General features: G+C 39.9%; 1 protein-coding gene and 1 pseudogene across 4 annotated transcripts in view; one reads left to right on the top strand and one right to left on the bottom strand.

The window, feature by feature from the left end:
* The window catches only part of CEP85L (centrosomal protein 85 like), a 193246-nt gene that overhangs the window by 122484 nt on the left and 47615 nt on the right, over positions 1-23147 (bottom strand). The window lies entirely within an intron of this gene.
* Positions 6316-7148, top strand: LOC109027350 (protein SSX4-like; annotated as a pseudogene).

Raw genomic sequence — 23147 nt, forward strand, 5'->3', positions numbered from 1 at the left:
ACCAGGGCCAAACCTCTCGATTACTCTAAACTATCTATGATAGACCAGATGAGAATCCCACAGCCTTTATGGAAAGGCTAAGAGAGGCACTAATAAAACACACCTCTTTATCATGATTCAATCGAGGGACAGCTAATCCTGAAGGACAAGTTTATTACACAGTCAGCTCCCGATATTGGAAAGAAACTACAGAAACAAGCTATAGGACCAGATAGCACCCTAGAGAACCTCCTGAGAATAGCCACTTCAGTCATTTACAATATGGATCAGGAGGAGGCCCAAGAAAAGGAAAGGAAATACAAGTGAAGAACAGAGGCTCTAGTAGCAGCGTTGCAAGCTTGTAAAGTCCAGGATCCCTGAGGTGCATCTGCTAGCTGTTATCAATGTGGCAAGTCAGGGCATTTTAAGAAGGAATGCCCAGGCAGCAAGACGAAGCCACCTCGACCCTGTCCAGCCTGTGGCGGAGACCACTGGAGATGGATCTGCCCCCAGAGGCAGAGGTCGCTGGGTTCAGAACCAGTCTCACAGATGGTCCAGCAGGACTGACGGGTCCCGAGGCTTAAACCCCCGGCTCCAGCGACTCAGACTGCCATTACAGCACAGGAGCCCTGAGTGATTCTGGAAATTGAAGGAAGGAAGGTAGATCTCCTTCTGGATACTGAAGCCAGTCTCTTGCTCCTCCTCTCTAATTCAGGCCTCCCCTCTTCCCAGAGCACGACCATAAGGGGTGTATCACGAAAAACTCTAACCCAATATTTTTCTCAACCCCTTTTGCAGATGGGGAGACTTACTATTTAAACATGCCTTTTTAATCATGCCTGAAAGTCCCACTCCTTTATTAGGTAGATATATTCTAGCTTGCATGGGTGCCTGCAGCATCTTTACAGCCCCAGGACAAGCTCTGTCTCCCTCTGATGGAAGCTAACATTAATGTGGAAGTGTGGGCAACTTAAGGAAGAATAGGTTGAGCTATAACCACTACGCCAGTCCAGATCTATCTTAAGGATCCCACTTCTTTTCCTAACCAGAGATATTATCCCTAAGGCCAGAGGCTAGGAAAGGGCTAGAAGCCATTATTAATAACCTAAAGATGCAGGGCCTCCTCAAACCCTGTAATAGCCCCTGCAACACCCCAATATTAGGAGCACAGAAACCCAATGGGGAATGAAGCCTAGTTCAGGACCTTCGCCTCATTAATGAAGCTGTAGTTCCAATCCATCCAGTGGTCCCTAATCCCTATACCCTGTTAACTCAAATACCTGAGGGAACTAAATGGTTTACAGTCCTAGATTTAAAAGATGCCTTTTTCTGTACACCGTTACATCCTGACTGTCAATACCGGTTTGCCTTCGAATATTCCTCCAGCCAGACCACCCAGTTAACATGGACGGTGCTGCCTCAGGGATTTTGAAATAGTCCTCATCTGTTTGGACAGGCACTGTCACAAGACCTCTCTGAGTTCTCTCAACCTTAAGTTAAGGTCTTGCAGTATGTTGATGATATTCTGCTATGTGCCCCAACTGAGGATGCTTTTCAGGAAGGCACTGAAGCTCTTCTCAATATGTTAGCTAACAGAGAATATAAGGTTTCAAAACCCAAGGCCCAGCTCTGCAAAACCTCAGTGAAGTACACCTAGGCTTAGTGCTGTCTGAGGGGACCAGAGCATTAGGGAAGGAGAGAGTTGAGATTATTTCTTCCTTTCCCCTCCCCAAAACCCTCAAGCAACTCAGAGGATTTTGGGGCATTACAGGATTTTGTAGACTATGGATACCTGGGTATGGTGAAATAGGCTGTCCATTATATAACCTCATAAAATAAACTCAAGGAACTAAAACTCATTTTTTAACCTGGGAATCTGAAGCTCAAAAGGCCTTTGACCAGCTAAAGCAAGCCTTGCTTAAGGCACCAACTTTCACCCTTCCTATAGGGAAGGCCTTCAATCTGTATGTATCAGAAAAGAAGGGAATGGCCCTGGGAGTACTAACACAGGCCCAAAGACCAGGCCAACAGCCAGTGGGTTGCCTAAGTAAGGAACTTGAGTTGGTGGCTAAAGGATGGCCAGCATGCCTCCCAGCCATTGCCTCAGTGGCTCTGTTGGTCCCAGAAGCCTCCAAATTAACTCTGGAAAATGATTTAACTATTTATGCCCCACCTAACGTGGCAGGACTACTGCACTCTAGGGGGAGCCTTTGTCTAACAGATAGCTGACTTCTTAAATATCAGGCCCTGCTGTTAAAGGGTTCCAACATCCAATTAAAGAATTGTTCTCACCTAAATCCAGCCGCCTTCCACCAGGAGGAAACTGGGGAATCTGAGCATGACTACGAACAAATCATAGTACAGACCTATGCAGCCAGGGAAGATCTCAAGGAAACTCCCCTAGAGAACCCAGACTGGACCCTCTTGACAGATGGGAGCTCTTTTGTAGAACAAGGAATCTGTAAGGCAGGATATACAGTAGTCACTCTACATGACATCACTGAAAGTGTGTCACTCCCTCCAGGCACAAGCTCTCAATTAGCTGAGCTAATCGCTCTTACAGAAGCAATTGAATTAAGCAAAGGAAAGGTAGCTAACATTTACACAGACTCCAAATATGCTTTCCTGGTTCTCCATGCTCATGCTGCCATTTGGAACGAAAGGCATTTTCTTACCACCGATGGATCTCCCATAAATACCTCCAGGAAATTAACAGGTTATTATCCTCAGTTTTTCTTCCATGAGAAATAGCAGTGATGCATTGTAGGAGACATCAAAAGGGAACAGATGAGGTAGCCAAAGGAAACAGATTAGCTGATCAGGCAGCTAAGTCAGCAGCAAGGAAGGCTCAAGACAACACACTTCAAACCCCTCTAATCTGGGAAGGCTCCATAAGAGAAATTAAACCTCAGTACTCCCCCACAGAAACAGGATGGGCCACTTCTCGAGGGTATACATTTAAGCCCTCAGGATGGCTACAGTCACAAGATGGCAAACTCCCCTTGACAGCCTCCAGCCAATGGAAAGTCCTTAAAGTGCTTCACCAAGCTTTTCACTTGGGAGAGGATAAAACTTATCAATGTGCCCAGAGATTGTTTTCAGGAAAGAACTTACTAAAAACAATCAAGCAAGTTGTTCATGCTTGTGAAGTCTGTCTTAAAAATAATCCCCTGGACAGGCGACTCCTTCCTCCTTCAAACCCAAAGAACAAAAAGATACCCAAGGGAGGAGTGGCAGGTAAACTTCACCCACATGCCAAAGACAAAGGGCATTCAATACCTGCTGTATGGGTAGATACCTTCACTAACTAGGTGGAAGCATTTCCATGTTGTACAGAAAAAGCCTCTGAGGTAATGAAAGTGTTAGTTAATGAAATAACTCCCTGCTTTCATCTATCCAAGTACCTTCAAAGTGACAATGGTCCCTCATTTAAGGCAGCTGTCACACAAGGGATCTCAAAAGCACTAGGCATAGAATATCATCTCCATTGGGCTTAGAGACCCTAATCCTCAGGAAAGGTAGAGAAAACTAATGATATTACCAAGAGACACACCAGAAAATTGTCCCAAGAAACTCACCTTCCTTGGGTCACTCTTCCTCCCATGGCCTTACTACGAATAAGAGATACCCCTTGAAAATTAGGTCTTAGCTTTTTTGAAATGCTGTATGGACACCCTTTCCTTACCAATGATTTTTCTATTAGATCGGGAAACCTCTGAGCTAGTTAAGCATGTAACCTCTCTGGCTCACTTCCAACAGGAATTAGCACAATTAGCGAAAACCCAATCCCAGGAAATTGGACCACCTCTATTTAACCCAGGAGATTTGGTACTGGTAAAGGATCCTCCTTCTCTCTCTCTCCCTTCCTAAGCCCAACCTAGGAAGGGCCTCACACTGTTCTTCTTCCAACTCCCCCAACAATAAAAGGTACAGGAATCGACTGACTCCTGGAAACATCACACTCAAGTCAAAGCCTGGAGAGCTGAGGGAGCAACCCCCAACAGCCCAGAGGAACGTCCTGAATAGCAATGTGAAGAAATGGAAGATCTTAAGCTGAAAATCGTAAAAGATAAGTAACTATATGAGAACTAATCATCTTATTCAGTCTCACCCCTACCTCAACAAATACTTTTTGTCATTTCTACCTCTCCTTTTGAGCCAAATATCAGAACTTTTTGGTGGAAATTATTTACTACTCCAACCTTGCAGGAATTGCTATACTCACTCTGCTATTTGCAGTATATACTGTATACTGTAGTATACATACAGTATATATACTATATACTGTAGCACCCTCAGGGTGGAATGTCAGAGAGAGAATCTCAATTACTATAGCATTTTGCTTAATTATTAACCTCATAGCAGGAATAACAGTTACTAACAGGAAGTAAACATGAGCATTTTACTATCACTAAATCTGTTAGAACTCTTTATTGGACTTAGCAATACGTCGCACCATCTAGCTCCTACAATATCCGCCATGGCCCATTTGTACAGTAAGACTAATTGTTGGGTCTGTCCTAAGTGGTTCGCTCAGTTCAGTGACACTAAGGAACCTTATAGTTACCCGGAACTCACCATCTTAGGATTCCCTTTGTTGGCTTTACCTTTAACCCTTAAAGACTTATCAGGCATAAATGGGACATGGTATGGGAACACTTTCAATTGGGTGACTAACTCTTCCCAGGAGAACACTCTGCCCCAGCGCCAAAGAACTTTCTCCCAAAGATAAGCTTCACACCCTCAGGCTTGGAAAAGTTGATGGAGTAATAGCAAATGCCTCCCTCTGCTTTAAAAATAGTGGGGAAGGACCATACTTGGGAGTAACATCACACTTGTAATTGCTGATAGTTCAAAGATTTGAGGAGAGTGCAACAAGGGTGATATACAAGGATAGAAGCCCTAGTGGGGGGCTTTCAGAATCTAGTCTCCTTCTGGTTGGAAGTACCGATGGGAGTGGCATGCTCTAAGTAACCACCTTGACTATAATGTAAAAAATAACACATGGGTCTTTCCAAACTTCCCCCCCACCCATGGAATTCCAGACCCTTGTATGATGTTTGCTAACAGTGGCGGCTTACAGATCTGAGGGCGAACTGAAGACATCTGGACTGACACCCCTTGCCACAAGAATCATCTGAGATATTGGCCAGGGCATATTACGTCTCTAATTTTTCAAAACTCCATTTGTCAGGTGGACCCTTTTCACTTGGCATGTCAAATTCCAAATGACATCGTAAATGACTACCCTAAATATGGTTATCTTTATCCCAAGGATGCCTCTATTATATGTAAAGAAAGGAAACTTTTAAGATATGAGAAAAATCTGCCAGTGTCTCTCACAAGCCACAACTTAGAACCATCCCTTCAAGGAACAGGGCTACATTTTCTTTGTGGCTCCTGGATACACTTAATCCTCCCAAGGCATTAGAAGGGAACTTGTACTATAGCTGCAGTAGTTCTCAACTTATTATTTTTAAATTCTACCAAGATGACAGCATCATCTGGGGACATCCCTAACTTAGCCTCTTTTCTAGAAACTGCACTATTCTGAATACATCGGACAAAGGGATCTATCATTTCTATGCCCTCATATGGAGATTTAACTGAAAGGGCAGCCTGGGGAGGGCATGCACATGACAATCTCATCTTAGAAAAACCATGGATGGGAAATTCTATAGCCAGAGGTATATTCTGGTTTATGGGCATCCCCTCTCCTTGAAAGATCAATACTTAATATCTCTATTATAATGCAATGAGAATGGAAGGCAACTGTATGGGCCATAGAGGCACAACCACAATCTATAGACTCTTTAGCCTTAGTAGGTAGTAGCACAAAATCGACAGGCCTTAGATGTCCTTACAGCTGAAGTGGGAGGTACCTGTGCACTTTTAAATGAAACATGCTGCTTCTGGATTAACCCTCTAGTAGATTAAGGAAAATCTACAGGTACTTAAAGATCAAATCAAAATTATTGACAGGCTAAGAGAAAATGCAGGCTTCAGCCCCAGGTGACTACAATCCCTCTTTAATGAATTCCAGTCTTCTTTATGGAATTGGTTAGCCCCTTTATTAAGCTCCCTCTTGCTTACATGTCTTACATTAACTCAATACTATAACTCAATACTATATAACTTGTATAACTCAGTACTATAACTAGAATTGTTTCCTATTGCCTAGAAGCAATCAAATTCCAAGTGGTGTTGCAAACCAAACCACACATGGACACGCCATTCTTCTGAGGATCCTTGGATCTACCCCAGGAGGAGCCCTAGCTGCTGTTCCCCATTCAACGCTCCTTTTCAGCAGGAAGTAGCGGGAAAGAGTCATCACCCAAAACCCCCTAACAGCAGTTAGGGTGACATCTCCTCCAGGTAGAATGTTATAGGAGTTATTAAGAAATTATTTGGCCACTGCCCTCAATGCTGCTGCTGCTGTTGACCTCACCAGGGCTGCTTCGTCTCCGAGGTCAGACTGCTTCCAATGCCATGAACAGAGACAGCACCTTTGCAAAGAGACCCAGGGATGATGCTCAGATATCAGAGAAGAGACACAAGGCCTTCAATGATATTGCCAGATACTTATCTAATAAAGAGTGGGGAAAGCTGAAAAACTCAGAGAAAATCACCTATGTGTATATGAAGAGAAACTATGAGACCATGACTAAACTAGGTCTCTAGGCCACCCTCCCAACTTTAATGTACAATAAATGGGCTGCAGAATTCCAGGGGAACGATTCTGATATAGACTAAAACTGCAGGAATCAGGATGAATATCCTCAGATGGCTTTCAGCATGCTACAAGGGAACTTTCCAAAGATGATGCCCAAGAAGCCAGCAGAGGAAGGAAATGATTTGAAGGGAGTGCCAGAAGCATCTGGCTCACAAAACAATGGGAAACAGCTGTGTCCCCTGGGAAAAGAAAGTACCTCTGAGAAGACTAACAAGACATCTAGACCCAAGAAAAGGGTGGAACATGTCTGGACCCACGGACTGCGAGAGAGAAAGTATCTAGTGATTTATGAAGAGATCAGAGACCCTGAGGAAGATGACAAATAACTCCCCTCAGGGATAGGATGCATGCCCATGATGAGAAGCAGAAACTGGTGACCTTCTACGAACATGGGCATGGCTGCGAACCCCTCATCATCAGGTGTATAGCAAGTGAAAGCAGGAGTTCACGACAGTGAAAAGTTGAGCGTCATTTTTCTTACAGTGTGCCAAGAGTTAGATATTAGCATTTTCATTGTATTTTCTTACAGTGTGCCATCCTGTTAGATATTTGCATTTTTGTTGATAAATAAGACATAGTTAATGCATATTTCTGTTTGTGTATCCATGCACCTACCTCAGAAAACAAGTATTGTCAGGTATTCTCTGCATAGAACAGCACTACCCTCCTCTCTCCCGAGATGTGACTATTGAGGCCAGTTCTGGGTGTTTCAGATTTTTTTTCTCTGCATTTACACACACACACACAGACACACACGCACACACACACACACATACACACGTGGAATACCACTATAAATATCTCCATCTGCTTTTCCCCATCGCTAATGTGTCCTGGTCAAGCCCCCCTCACTCTGTTTCCTGTTCAACATGCACTCCCTGCTGCAAACTCCCCTCATCTGATTCCCCTGTGTTGGTCACTGACAGTTAATAAACATTTACAAACTTAAAAAAACAGATAGGACAAGGGGTCCTTGGCAAGGTTTTTTTCTTTTAAAGCAGCTCCAGAAACTTTATTGCCTAGCAGAAAAACAGCTTGAGGGGCTGAGCCGGCAAGCTTTGATATGCAAATACCTGCCATCAGAAACTGGGTCCACTCAATACAGCAACTCCTGCCTCAACTTCTTGTCACCACAAGTGCCTAGCATCATGGACACCACCACATATCCCCATGTGTATAGAACATCATAGCCCCCTGCATTTGCATACTGAAAGGCTAGGGTGGGAGGACCCGTTTTTTTGGCGGGTTAAGTGAATGACATACCTGGTCAAACCAATCCCCTGGGCCTCAAATCAGACACTGCCTCCTCCAGCCTCCTAATACAACTGGCTGTTTTCCACACTCGGAGTTCCCCCTCTCAGCTTGGAGCCCCCCTCCATCTCTGTACAGGAGAGCCTCTTCCTTCTTTCTTGCTTATTATTATTTGTGCATCCATGCACCTACCCCAGAAAACAAGTATTGTCAGGTATTCTGTGCATAGAACATCACTACCCTCCTCTCTCCCCAGATGTGACTACTGAGGCCAGTTCTGGGTGTTTCTTGGTATTAAACTCTCTCTGCTCCTTAAAAGCACTCCACATGTGTCCGTGTCGTTTTATTTAAACCGGTGAGACAAAGGACCCTGGTGTTCCTCCGGTCATCGGAGCCATATCACCTACATTCACGATTGTGTGACAAGAGCCCTTCCAGATCCATGGGTTCTTCACACATCTCTAAAATCAATTCAGTTCAGTTCAGCTGGGTAAGGGTCCAGCAATCACACTCTCTGTACCAGGCTGAGAAGCAAAATGATGGCAAAAATGAATGAATGAATGATATATACTGAAGGTAAAACTGAGGTCCATAAAGATACAAAAATATGCCTCCAACAATTTTAATTTCTGCAAACTTACTAGAGCTGAGGCAGGAGAACAGGGTCTGGAGGCAGGGAACCTAAGGCCAATTCACGCTGACTTCCTAGAACTAAATTAAGACGAAAACCCCAACTTTTCACACCCAAGTAACAAAAGTACCAGAGGCTACTATTCCCTTTGCAAAGGCCCCCTCCCGCCCTGCCTTTTCTGTGTGGCAGATGAAAAACTGAAAGTACCCCTCCTGCAACCAATCAGGCTGGTCATGGGTCAAGTCTTCATTTGCATAGAAGTGTAATTTTGTAACTTCACTTCAGCCTCTGACAGGTCACTTTCCACAACCAATCAGACGTCTGCATAGGGTGTAACTTTGTAACTTCACTTCAGCCTCTGATTGGTCACTTTCTGCAACCAATCAGACTGATCATGGGACACTACTTCATTTACATAGGGTGTACACCAAGTAACAAAATGGGAAACCTCTAGAGGGTATTTAAATCCCAGAAAATTCTGTAACCAGATTCTTGAGCTGCTTGCTTGAGCCCACTCCCACCCTGGTGAGTGTGCTTTCATTTTCAATAAATCTATGCTTTTATTGCTTCATTCTTTCCTTGCTTTGTGTATTTTGTCCAATTCTTTGTTCAAAGCACCAAGAACCTGGACACCCTCCACCGGTAACAGAGCTATAATGACATTATACATCATGTTTAAGAATTTATGATTCAAATATTTAATTTTCAGCAATAACATAAATTAACGAGAATTTAGAGATAAGGAACAAAGTTACTTGATTTACAAAAGAATGTAAGTCAAATTGTTTTGAATACTGCCTTGAAATTACGATTTCACAGGCAAAAAAGTTCTTTGTATAACCTACTACCATGTATAAATAAAGAACTAAAGTACAAAGAGGTTAAATTACTTGACCAAGAACAGAGCTCAAAATAAAATCCTAGTATCCTGTTTCTCAATCTAGTGTTACCTATATTATCCTACACTACATCTCTCAGGGCTTTTCTCCCTTTGGATTCTGCCTTCCAAATACAGACATCTAGCACCAATGGTTAAAGAACAGGGCTTGGGGCTAAACAAACAGACTAAGAGAATCTCGTCTCCACCACTTGAAAAGCTATATAACCCTGAATACATTAACATCCTCTAGGTCTTTTTTTTTTTGATCAGTAAAAAGGAGATAATGGTATTTTACCTCAAAAGGACTCCATAATAAAAGAATTTTAAAATAAGTTATATATAATGTGTAACATATTGCAAAATTTTATGAGAGATATTTTCTGTTTATTTTAAGGCTAATTGACCAAATAATTCACTGTCATATCTGGAAGTGATGTTATTTGAATATCCATTAGAGTCCTGAAAGTTCCAAAGTTGCAAAAACATAGTATTATTCACCAATGAATTGACTGTTAATAAAAAGCAGAACAGGCTAGAAAATGGTTGAAATATCACCTACCTTATATATAAAATGGGTTTATAATTGTACCACATAAAATTTTTTAATTAAATGAAAAATTTATGCAAACCTCTTATCATGATCATGATGCCCTGTAAATAAATAGTAAATGCTCAATAAATGTTAGTATCATTATTACCAAAAGGTTAAAAGGGAGTTCTCTATTTGCTTAAAAATAGTACCAAGGGTATATGTGGATGAGCAGAAGTAATGGCTGAAATAAGATTGTCATGTATTATAATTGTATAAATTCGGTGTGTACAAATATAGGTTACCACTTTTGCCTTCTTTCTACTTTGGTGTATGCTTGAAATTTTATGGAAAAAAAGAAAAAGATGGTGAGAACAAGAAGATATTTTACATTAAGATGAGTTGTTTTAAAGAAACCATTCAGCAAAGTAAACTAATGAACAAATGAAACCTAATCATTGTAATAAAATACATAAGCAAGGAAAAGAGACAGAGCCCCTGGGAAGTTTTCATATTGTCCTTCAAAATTAGTAGTTGCCTACAGCTGGGAAAATAGAGGGTTTGAAGGATAATGGCTAAAGGGAATATAATTTCTTTTTGGTGTAATAAAAATGTTTTAAAATTGACAGTGGTAATAGATGTATGACGCTGTGAATATACTAAAAGTCATTGAATTGTACACTTCAAACAGGTGTATGGTATAAGTCCATTACTGTACTGCTATAAATACCTGAAAAAGAATTAAAAAAAAAAAGAAAAGAAATATCGAGCCTGAGGTTTTTATAAAAGAAAGAGGTTTGACTGGAAGGCAAAGCAGGAGTAGGTGTCTTACATGGCAGGAGGAAGAGAGAGAGGCGAGAGGTGCTACACACTTTTAAACAACCTGATCTTGTGAGAAGTCTATCACGAGAACCGCACTAGGGGGATGATGCTAAACCATTCACGAGAAACTGCCTCCATGATGCAATCACCTTCCACCAGGCCCTACCAACATTGGGGAATACAATTTGACATGAGATTGGTGGGGGGAGGGGCGGCACATCGCAATAATGCTGTTAAAAAAAAAAAAAAAAAAAAGTATGTTCTTGATTTCCCAAATATCTCCGAAATCATCTAGTTGTCTTTTTCCCGTCTCTTTTTATGAACAAGTCACCACCAGCTTCTACTTCAACAGCAAGTGGTCTCCTAGCTTCCAGTTTTGTTTTCTGGGATGTGATCCATCCTCAACACATCATCCACAATGCTGTTTTACTTCCCAGCCTTTGACCAAGCTACTCTCTCAGCCTAGACTACTCTCCTCCCAAACCCCTTTTACCTTGCTGGTTCCTACTCACCTTTTTGGGCCTCAACCTAAACAACATTTCTGCCAGGAATCTTTTCCCTAATCCCCTGGACTTCTGTATGTCCCTCTGTTGTCTATCCCTACCACCCTGTGTACTTTGCCTATCGTAACGCTCCTATTTACTGTCTTCTCCTCTAGACTTCATATATACAATGATTAGAGGAAATGTCTAATTCATACCCCCAGCACAGTGCTTAACACGCAACAGACATTCAATTAATATTGGCTAAACAAATAAATAATCCAACAAGTCCTTATCTTTATAAGGCTTTTGTTTTTACACAAAATGAAGATAGTGTACCAAATGATAACTTGTTTCTTCCTTTCTGATATATATCCACAGGATGACCTCAAAATTTATAGTATTCAAGAGCCCTACGATTTCTCAGTAAAAACAACCAACTAATGAAGATATGATTAAATTGAAGTTCATTTTTATCAGCCCCTATTTAAAATAAAATAGGTTAATTAGATAAGAAAATTATCTCTAATACAAATTAGCTGTTGGGAATAATCAAAAGAAAAAACGTAACACTATCTGTACCTTTTTAAAATAAAATACATAAGTACGCTTAAAAATCAGCCCAAAACAGACATTAAAAACTATATTTAAGAACTCGCCGGGCACGGTGGCTCACGCCTGTAATCCCAGCACTTTGGGAGGCTGAGGCTGGTGGATCACGAGGTCAGGAGATCGAGACCACGGTGAAACCTCATGTCTACTAAAAATACAAAAAATTAGCCGGGTATGGTGGCAGGCGCCTGTAGTCCCAGCTACTCGGTAGGCTGAGGCAGGAGAATGGCGTGAACCCGGGAGGCGGAGCTTGCAGTGAGCCGAGATCCCGCCACTACACTCCAGCCGGGGCGACAGAGTGAGATTGTCTCAAAAAAAAAAAAAAAAAACTCAAATTTTTGAAAAAGATAAATGAATTGCCTGAGAGCCTGCCTATCAGGAGCCACATGATACAGGAGAGAAAGACTGTCCTGAGGAAGGTTACGAGCCAAGCCTAAGCAAAAAGTAAGTTTCTTTTTTTTGCCTCAAGGTCCTATACTCCCAGTTTCCTCTTACAATCCCTCTGTCACTCAACTCTGGTCCCACAGCAAGATTATGCTATGTACAACAAGTGCTGCATACTTCAAAAACAACTTCCTCAAACTAATATCTGTGGCAACAGTAGCTATTTAATGGCCTCCAGGTCTCAGCAAAGAAATCCTAGGAAAACATTGGGGATCAGCTATGTACCTTATGTTACAATTTGGTAGCCTGGTAGACACATCTATCCTCATTGTCATAGATCTATTTCCTTCCAACCTGGAATTTGAAACTCCATGAACAAATTACAACAGCTAAAAAGTGGTGCTGCTAATGTTAGTGTCTCAATTTAGCATTATTTGAAATCTCAAAATACCCTGGCTAAACGAAAATTCCTCAATGGTAAGTCTAGAATAATTTTCTGTACTAGAATCCCTTCGCTGCTGAGATTCTGATGTTATCCTCTCCTCCATGTTTATCTCCCTGCAATTCTGCCATTCTTGGAACACAGTAAGTATTCAATAAATATATATAAGTGAATAAATGAATGAACCTTCTAAAAGCTCCAGGTTAAAAAGGAAGAGGCAACCACCACCTCAAATATCTCCTAAAAGTAACTAACAGTGTCGTACATATAATGCATGAAGTATAATAAGTGTGTAAATTATAAGGTATATTTGTCAACTCCCATGTAGCATGTAAATTGTGTCATTATTTAATATGTACACTGAGGTTTTTACAATAATCAGTCTTTTAAGAATTTAAGTGCATTCACATATTTCACCTAAAAATTATCACAACAAACCAAATTAATGCAGCACTTCTTGCCACAGTCTCACAAATCAAGAAGAAATGCTTACTCCAAGCCAAATAGTAATAGCAATAAAGTTGAAGGCAGCTAACTAAAATATGTTGTAGATACAATCTAAAAGTAAAATTATATTTGATAATACACAAATTTCATGTACATTATTTAGAAATTAATATAATTATGTGACATGGTAATTCTCAGCTGGGTGTTGTAATAAAAGGAGATAAACACATTTTAGGTTATTCTAAAATGTTTGGAATTTAGCTAGCATAGATTTGTTTAATTTTATAAATGAGAAAAAAATGAACATCTTATAGACCTGTGGTTAATGGATGACCCCAAAAAATTATATAATCAAAGACCAAAGGATAAAAAACATATCTGCTTGACACGGATATGACATAATCTGATATATAGCATGTTTTAAAGTTGCTATTATATTATAAATATCAACCTATTCCTTATGTTCTGATGCAGGTTATTCCCAATATTCAGTAATCTTCCACAGTGGTTATTTTCCTGAGTGCTTTACAATAAACAGATAAGCCATGAGGCAAACCCAACAATGAAAAACAATGTTTATAAACTACAAGACTCAGGACTTGGTAAGCACACTTACCAAAGAACAGATAAGGTAAAGAACAAATAGCTCCCATAAATTAAAAATCATGAAAACTTCAGAAAGACATGAATTAAGGAAGGAAAGCACACACTAATTGGAACCAAGCGTTACACCAACACACATAGCAGGCTTTCCTTCTAAATAGTCTTTATTATGCCTGCTAAAACTACTTATATTCAGGTAATATCTTAATACAACTGATTTTTTAAAAAAAAACAAGAGTACCTTTCCAGGCAATAATAAATGCAACCAGTATCATTCATTACCAGCACCAATCACTCAAACCACAATTCTAATTCATTTTCCACAGAAGTCTTGATTTCCTGTTATTTATTGTAAGTCTTCCAGGAGTCTTACTATTCCATCTTATTTTTATCCACCATTCCTTATGCCTCTTTCCTAGAACTATTTGCCCTTCGATATGGTTTGGCTGTGTCCCCACCCAAATCTCATCTTGAATTGCGGTTCCCATAATCCCCACATGTCGTGGGAGGGACCCAGTGGGAGGTAATTTCATCACGGGGGTGGCTGCCCCATGCTGTTCTCATGATAGCGAGTGAGTTCTCATGAGATCTGACGGTTTCATAAGGAAATTTTTTTCCCCCTTTGCTCAAAACTTCTCTCTCCTGACACCCTGTTAAGAGGTGCTTTCCCCCATGATTCTAAGTTTCCTAAGGCCTCCCCAGCCATGTGGAACTCTGAGTCCATTTAACCTCTTTTCTTTATAAATTACCCAGTCCCAGGCATTTCTTCATAGCAGTATGAGAACAGAGTAATACCCCCTTGATCTTGAAACTCTGACACTGCTTTATCTATGTAGAATAGCTTCTAAATAACAGTATCTACTAATCATGCCTTAAACTCAGGATTCTTTTCCATTAGAATATTCTGTATTCTGACTATATAACATACCAGTGCAATCACTCACTGTTTCATACATTAATAACAAATTGTTGGGGAAAAAGAGTCAAAGTTCAGCTTGGAGGTAATTGCAAGAACTAATGAAAGTAACAAAAATTTTAACATATTTACATCAACCCAATTCAAGGAAAAAGTGAAAATCATACTCTCCCATCTCTGAAAGATTATAGAAACTTATATTTAACATTTGATGAATTACTCAGTGAGAAAAACAGGGATATTTGCTACTGCTAACTAAATTAGTTTTAAATTAATTCAAAGAATAAAAAGAAAAGACAGTTTTCTAAATAGCAATAGAAAAGGTGAGTATAAAACAATGCACAACAGGATCAAAGGGTTTCTGGAGACTTATGAAAAAGATAACGATTATAGTCATCTATTCAGTGGTGTTTTTCAGTTCTTCAGCTAGCCATTGTCATGAAAAAGGCAGCATGCCAGTCTGGATACCGTGTGGGGCCTAGTCTGAGAACAGGAGAGAGTTATTTTTTAAGCTCTCCTTAGCCAAACTGAGGAAGGCTAGTTCCTGACTGGACCCAGGTTAATACCATAATACTCTATTGAGGTTGAAGTCAGTGACTATAAAAAGATTATTGAGTTTTGAAGCCAAAGCTTCAAAAAATAAAAGAGTTTGTCTGTGAATGTCAAGTAAATTTTTCAGAAGTCATGACACAGGAACACAGTTTTAAAAAGAGTATGATTTGCTTACAGCAGCTTTACAATAACACTAAGAAAATCTCAGAGCATCTGTTCTTCAACTTCTCAATCCTCATTCCCCACATCATTCTTCCCTCAAAAAGTTAATTTTAATGTTTATTAATGAGACCAAACAGCTAGAACACATTTTTAAAAAGATCTCCACGCAGTTCTGATTTATTCTCAACTCAACTTTGTTCAATTACTGTCCAGCGCTTTTTTAATGATTTTCTGTTTAACCACATAGTGTGTACAGAGGGTGCTGTGGGTCGAATTATGTCCTCCATAAAAATACATTAAAATTTTAACCCCTAGAAGCTGTGAATGTGACCTTATTTGGAAATAGGGTCTTTGCAGATGTAATCCGAGGTAAAATGAGGTCATGCTGGTTCAGGGTGAGCCCTAAGTCCACTTACTGGTATCCCTATATGGAGAGAGAAAGATATGAAGACAGAAAGCTCAGGGAAGAAGGACATGTGAAGGAGACAAAGACTGGAGTTATGGTGCCACAAGCCAATGAATAATATACTAAGGACTGCCAGTAAGCACCCGAAGCTAGAAAAGGCAAGGAAGAATTCTTCCCTAGACCCTTCAGAGGGAGCATGGCCCTGCCAACACCTTCATTTTGAACCTTATAGTCTCCAAAACTGTGAGAAAAAATATTTTTGTTGTTTAAGTCCTCTAGTTTGTGGTAATTTGTTACAGCAGCCCTAGGAAACTAATACAGGGGAGTAGAGGTTAACAGTTCTGAACCTGCTTTATACACATATACTGGGGACTGAGCAAACAAGTAAATGGATGGTAGATGGTGGGAGGCTTCTAACTGTTGGAGAGGGAAGTTATAGATAAGCAAGGGAGAAGGGCTAAAATAAATCCTGCTGTCTGGATTAGAGTCAAAGACATCACAAGGAACTCGTGTTTGGCTCAATACTAATACTGACGAATACACAGAGAAATAATTCTAGATATATGTGTAATTATAGGCTAATATACATACCCGCATAACCTAGCCCTGTCCTCTGAAAGGGCCTAAAAGCAATGACAACCCAATAATAACAAGTATGTCCAGCACCCAGATCTTGGTTTCTGAATACCACTCTCCAATAAAAAGAACCAGAGCTCATTCGTGAAATGATTGATTCAAGGGCTAAGGTAGGACTAAGATGAACATGGAGCATTTTGTGGTACCCAAAAGTAAGGAAGTGCTCAAAAAACAAAAGGATGGCAGGGTGGTGTCCATGTCAAAGTGTCACCAGAACAACCCTGAAAGAGTTCTCAATGGCAAAATTTGAACAACAAAATATTATTACTAAGTCATAATCAAAAATATAAAACAAATTCACATAGTCTATACTGGCATAAATAAATGATTGAATAAATAAATAAATGAGAGACAAGAGGTTACTTTCTTACAGAAGAATTCCAAATCACATATATAAGTATTTAGTCCTCCAGGATGTAGAACTTAGTGCCTCTAACTCCTGTTTTCAGTGTGGGCAGGACTTAGTGACTTGCTTCCAAAAAATACAGTATGATTTTAAAAAATAATAGAAATAGTAAAATACTGTTTTATAGAAGAGAAACCTGGCAAACATATCTTAAACAAGCGACCAAGGTAAATATCACTAATGATGTCTAATTATTATTATGTACCCCTGATATGATATGATGAAAAGAATATTTTCATCTCTGTAGTATTCTTGCCAAAAACTTACAACCACAGTCTAATCATGAGAAAAACATAAGACAAACCTAATTTGAAAGACATCTATAAAATATTTGACTAGTTCTCCTCAAAACTGTTAAGGTTATGAAAAATAGGAAGAGAATGAGAAACCGTCACAGACCAGAGGAGATTAAGAAAACATTACAATTAAATGTAATGTGGTGTCCTGGATAGGAACCAGGTACAGAAAAGGACATTCATAGAAAAACTGGTAAAATTCTAATAAAGTCTATGGTTAAAAAATAAATGTGTAGATATAGGAGTCCACATTGATATAAATAAACAATTAAATAAATGGAAGAGAAGTGGCAAATAGGTCTTAAAGAAGAATTCCAAATAATAAATTCACATACTCTCCCTCACAGGAGATGGAGTTAAACCCTCCATTTTTGACTTGCCTCCAAAGAACAGAATATAAAAAGAAGAAAATTTGTTACTATACAATGCAGAGAACTTGTAAACCTAGTACTGCCTGTCCCTGAGCATTCTGGGTGTGTGTGTGTGTGTGTGTGTGTGTGCCTTCTGGGTGTGTGTGTGTGTGTGTGTGTGTGTACGCGCGCGCAAACCTAGTACTGCCTGTCCCTGAGCCTTCTGGGTGTGTGTGTGTGTGTGTGTGCGTGTGTGTTTTGAGATGCAATCTCGCTGTCACCCAGGCTGGAATGCCTTCTGGGTGTGTGTGTGTGTGTGTGTGTGTGTGTGTGTGTGTGTGTGTGTGTTTTGAGATGCAATCTCGCTCTGTCACCCAGGCTGGAATGCCATGGAGCAATCTCAGCTCACTGCAACCTCTGCTTTCCGAGAGAGAGACAGAGAGACAGAGAGAGAGAGAGAGACAGAGAGAGAGAGAGAGAGAGAGAGAGAGAGAGAGAGAGAGAGAGAGAGAGAGTGTGTGTGTGTGTGTGTGTGTGTGTGTGTGTGTGTGTGTGTGTGTGTGTGTGTGTGTTTGTGTTCTGAGATGGAGTCTTGCTCTGTCACCCAGGCTGGAATGCCATGGAGCAATCTCAGCTCACTGCAACCTCCGCCTTCCAGGTTCAAGCAATTCTCCTGTCTCAGCCCCCCTGCTGTAGGTGGGACTCAGGCGCTTGCCACCAGGCCCAGCTAATTTTTGTATTTTCAGGAGAGACGGGGTTTCACCATATTGGTCAGGCTGGTCTCCAACTCCTGACCTCAGGTGATCCACCCACCTTGGCCTCCCAAAGTGCTGGGATTACACATGTGAGCCACCACACCCAGCCTTGAGGTTTTTTTAATGATATAAATTACCAGTCAAGCTACCAACCTGGTCCTTAATTTCTCTGGTGCTGGTTGAAAATTCAGCCCCTTGGGGTCTGCTAACAAACTTTCTTACATATTGATCTGACACCATTTCTAGAATTTTGTCATTTTCTCCCTGTTTTCAGAGGGTTGTCTTCTTTTTTAAAAAAAAAAAATCTTGAGTTTTAGTGGGATGCCATAAAGGAATAAAATTAAGGCGTGTGTTCAATTTGCCATCTTACCCTAGAAATTTGCTTGGATTTCTTTCTAGGTTGGTACATATATAGCTATCTAATTAGTTTTAACTGGATATACCGTGGAATAACCATTTCTCCATTGGTAAGCATATAAAGTTGTTTCCTATTTTTCACTAAACGATGTTGCAGTGAATATTCTTATACATATTATCTTTGTTCATCTGTGTGCCTGTGCTGAGTTAAGAACATATACACTTTATGTAAGTTATTCATGGTTAAGCTATTTAGCCTCTTAGTCTCAATTTCCTCATTTGTGAAATGCAGAGAATAGTGCCTACCTCATATGGTTATTGTGAAGATCAAACGAGTTAACATGTGTAAAGTGCCGAAAACATAGTAACAGCTATATAGGTTGTTAGTTATTGTCAAATTGCCCTCTGTAAAGGCTATCAGTTATTACAGAGCCACATTTCCCACCTTTGCTGAAACCCTGGTTATTAACAGTCTACTTTTTGAGAAGGAAGGGCAATTTTATTGGTAAAGACAGCATCAGCACCTCATTGTCTAAATTGTCGTTTCACTGTGACTGAGTTTGATAATCTTCTTTCCAATGTTTATCGATCAATTTCCCTTTTCCCCATGCTTATGTATATCTTTTACTTATAAATTATGAAATATTTGAAATGATATACATGAATATCTGTTTTGGGGTATCATCCTTATTTATTTGAGCTTTTTCTTCCCAAAGTGAAAGCAAGTTTATTAAGAAAGTAAAGGAATAAAACAATGGCTACTCCACAGACAGAGCAGTCCTATGGGCTGCTGGTTGCCCATTTTTATGGTTATTTTTTGATGATATGCTAAACAGGGGGTGGATTGTTCATGCCTCACCCTTTTAGACCATATAGGGTAACTTCCTGACGTTGCCATAGCATTTGTAAACTGTCATGACGCTGGTGGGAGTGTCGCAGTGAGGACAACCAGAGGTAACTCTCGTCGCCATTTTGGTTTTGGTAGGTTTTGGCCAGCTCCTTTACTGCAACATGTTTTATCAGCAAGGTCTTTATGACCTGTAGTTTGTACTGACCTCCTATCTCATCCTGTGATGTAGAGTGCCTTAACCGTCTGGGAATGCAGCCCAGTAGGTTTCAGCCTCATTTTACCCAGCTCCTGTTTAAGATGGAGTTGCTCAGGTTCACACGCCTCTGACATTTCCCCCCTCCCTTTTATAAGAGAACCCTTAATCCTAATGATTGCAGAGGGATGAAGATCCATCTTCTTCTGTAACTTCTTCAGGCTGAATAGGGGCAATGATATTCCTGCCTAACTATGAGGGCCTCTTGCACTCAGGGTAGAGAGGAGCTCAGTCAGAAAGCACCAGTATGGTAAGGTCCATTCATAACTCTTTAAGTTTCAACAAAAGGTAAATGTTTAATTTATGAAAACATTCAGTAAGCTTCTCCTATATTCCTACACGAAGAGTGTAACAGCAATATATTCCACAAGAGTACAGCAAAATAAGTAAAGTTATTCCAAGTAAACTAAACTAGAAGGTTTTCCATGAACTGGGCAACTGTTGAAACCAAGCTGATATGGGGTTGCTAGCTGATTGCAATGTGCCCAGAATTAGAATACTGATTCAGATTTTTACATTACCCATCCCACTTGTTCTGAGCAACAGTCAGAGATCACCTGGTTGGTTCACAGGAATTAGTTCACAGGGTTAGCCTACATTGCAGAAACAAACTTAAAAACAATTAATGAGACTAGAATTTAATAACAAGTGTACCATAGTTTTTGAAACAGTATTTCCCTCTCCAGTTTCTCATTTTTACTAAAGACAAATTATGGTAAGACCAATATGCTTTATAAAACTTGGCCTGATTATTTGCATAAAGTGCAGCAAGAATAATTATTTTTGACATAAGCTCTTTTTTAAATTGGCTTTGATGGAACTCTGTTCCATAGATGGAATTTCAGATAAGACTTTTTTTTTTTTTTTTTTTGGAGATATAGTCTCGCACGGTCACCCAGGCTGGAGTGCAATGGCACAATCTCAGCTCACTGCAACCTCCACCTCCCATGTTCAAACGATTCTCCTACCTCAACCTTCTGAGTAGCTGGGATTACAGGCACCAACCACCAAGTCCAACTAATTTTTTGTATTTTTAGTAGAGATGGGGTTTCACCATGTTGGCCAGGCTGGTCTCGAACTCCTGACCTCATGATCCGCCCACCTTGGCCTCCCAAAGTGCTGAGATTACAGGTGTGAGCCACCACGCCCGGCCCCAGATAAGACTTTTTAAAAGCCAAGCCCAGCCTTGGGTTTCTACCCTCAAGTAGCTATGAATTGGGTAAATTCCTCTCCTCTTGGGGTCCCAAGATAACTTGGAGCTCCCGGACCTGATAGAAAGTGACACTCTTTACTTACCACAGGTCAGAAATCTTGTTTACAGGGACTGTGTAGGCAAGGAATGAGGCCAGTTCCTCAAGGGACTTTAATTGGCTCTGTAAGTCAAGTTTAATTTCTTAAAGGAAAACACACCATTCCAGTCAAAGCCTTGGTAAAATAACCAATTTACCCAATTGTGTCCTGTTACAAAAGAAAACAGATTCTTACTGCACCTATGCAAATAACCATATTGCCATAAGTTAAGAATACTCGCAACTAGTTTCCAAATTCTGGAGAAATCAGGTACAGAGAAATAAATATGCTCCAAAGTTTGTTCATAGGAGTACACTCAACTGTTAAAAGCTGTAAAAAGCTCAAAAGAAGTTTTCTTGACTCTGAAAAACAAAACAAAGGATCAGCAACATTTTAAGCAAAGTTAAAAAGACTAGGCTTCTTCAGTTTAGTCCATGTCGTTATCTTCTGTTGGATAGTTATGAACATTTTAGCTCTGAGAGTTCTGAAAGTTTTTTCCTTTATTCTGATGTCATAATCTCCAAAGCTATCAGAAAACCTGCACTTAAGAATACCTGCTGGAGTTCTATAGTTGATTATAAATCGCCTTCTAAAGAGGACTAAAACAAGACAACAATTGTCTGTGGATAGTAAAAAGTTTTAGGCCAGCCCCTATTAAAGCCACAGTAGATAAGGAAATTTGGTTGATTTTGTGGTATGCAGAATTTTACATAACAATTATAAATAACATACATTAAGTCGTATTAGAATTATAGGAGTTTCCCATAACTTTGGAACATATTCCAATAACACATTTATGCAAATATAGTACAATGCAAGCAAAACACCATTTTACATTTGATAATGCTTCCTGTATGACTTTTACACCAAATAAGCCAAATTTCACCTTTATATTAATGTTCTATTAATGTTAAACCCAATTCTTAATAAAATTTTACAAATATGTCTATCCAATCTTAATCGGTTTGACCATAAGGTAAGATTCTTATAACCCTTTACATTTTTTTGTGAAAGAGCAGATTAGTGCTCTAAGAAAAACCTGTTGTGCTTTTATTCCAATGTTTAATTTACGGAAAAACTGAGTAACACCCCTTTAACTTTAGTCAATATGTTCACACACAGAATCTCTCTCAATTTTTTTCACACTATCCACAACTGTTCAAACTTTTAGTTTTATTCTAACTTAAAATAATTATTTAACTCTTTAGGCAAAAAAATCCACATTCCTGTGCCTTCTTATAATCTCTTACCAAAAGTACATTTTATTTTCCTTACACACCTTGCATATAGAACTGTTTCTTCAATAGTCTCAATTACATGTTACTACGTTTGGTGAAAACCCTGGTTAGTAAGCAATTTTAATTGTGTTACTAGGACACACCAGGCAGAACTGCAGATAAGAACTGACTCTCCAGCATAGCTAGGGGGCATGGCTAACTCCACATGTCCCCAGGCCTTATCTAGAATCTAATGGCTTTACGGTAGGTAAATTGAACAGTTTCCAAAGTCAACCAGTTTGACCTTAAAGCATTTAGCAAATCTGATATCTGACCTTAATTTAGACCAAATGTCTACATTTTCAAGACATTTTATTTTACCAATAATTTTTAAAACTGTCTTTATTTCCAAAAGATTACTAAAGTCACGTGAACAAAAAGGCATTAAAGTTTCCATTTTTCTGAAAAAATATTAAGTGCTTACTTTTCTAAGCCAATTAATTAGAGCTCTTTTATACATAAACACACAACACATATTAATACATAGAAGATTCCGCACGTGTAAGATTTTTCATTGCCAGTTTCTTAAGTGGATTACTGGCTTCAGGGTGGAGCCCTTCGAGGAAAATCGCCAGGAAAGCATGCGTTTCTGGGGCCAAATAAGCAGCTGAAGGCAAAGACAGATCCCCAAAATTAAGGGTGCCATTTTATGCTGGTTCCTGGATCCCCAAAAGGAGGGAAATACTACAGAAGACAGTACAGTGCTTCTACTCTGCATTTCACTGCAAGGCAACCCAAAGCCAAACAGCCCATTTCGTCATCAGCCCATCCTTCATGGGAGTCTCATCTCCCAGTGGGGGGTGGGGATGTTTCCTTATCTTCCAGGTGGCCAAGAGCATACTTCTC

Source organism: Gorilla gorilla, chromosome 5, assembly GCF_029281585.2.
Source record: "Gorilla gorilla gorilla isolate KB3781 chromosome 5, NHGRI_mGorGor1-v2.1_pri, whole genome shotgun sequence".
Taxonomy (NCBI): domain Eukaryota; kingdom Metazoa; phylum Chordata; class Mammalia; order Primates; family Hominidae; genus Gorilla; species Gorilla gorilla.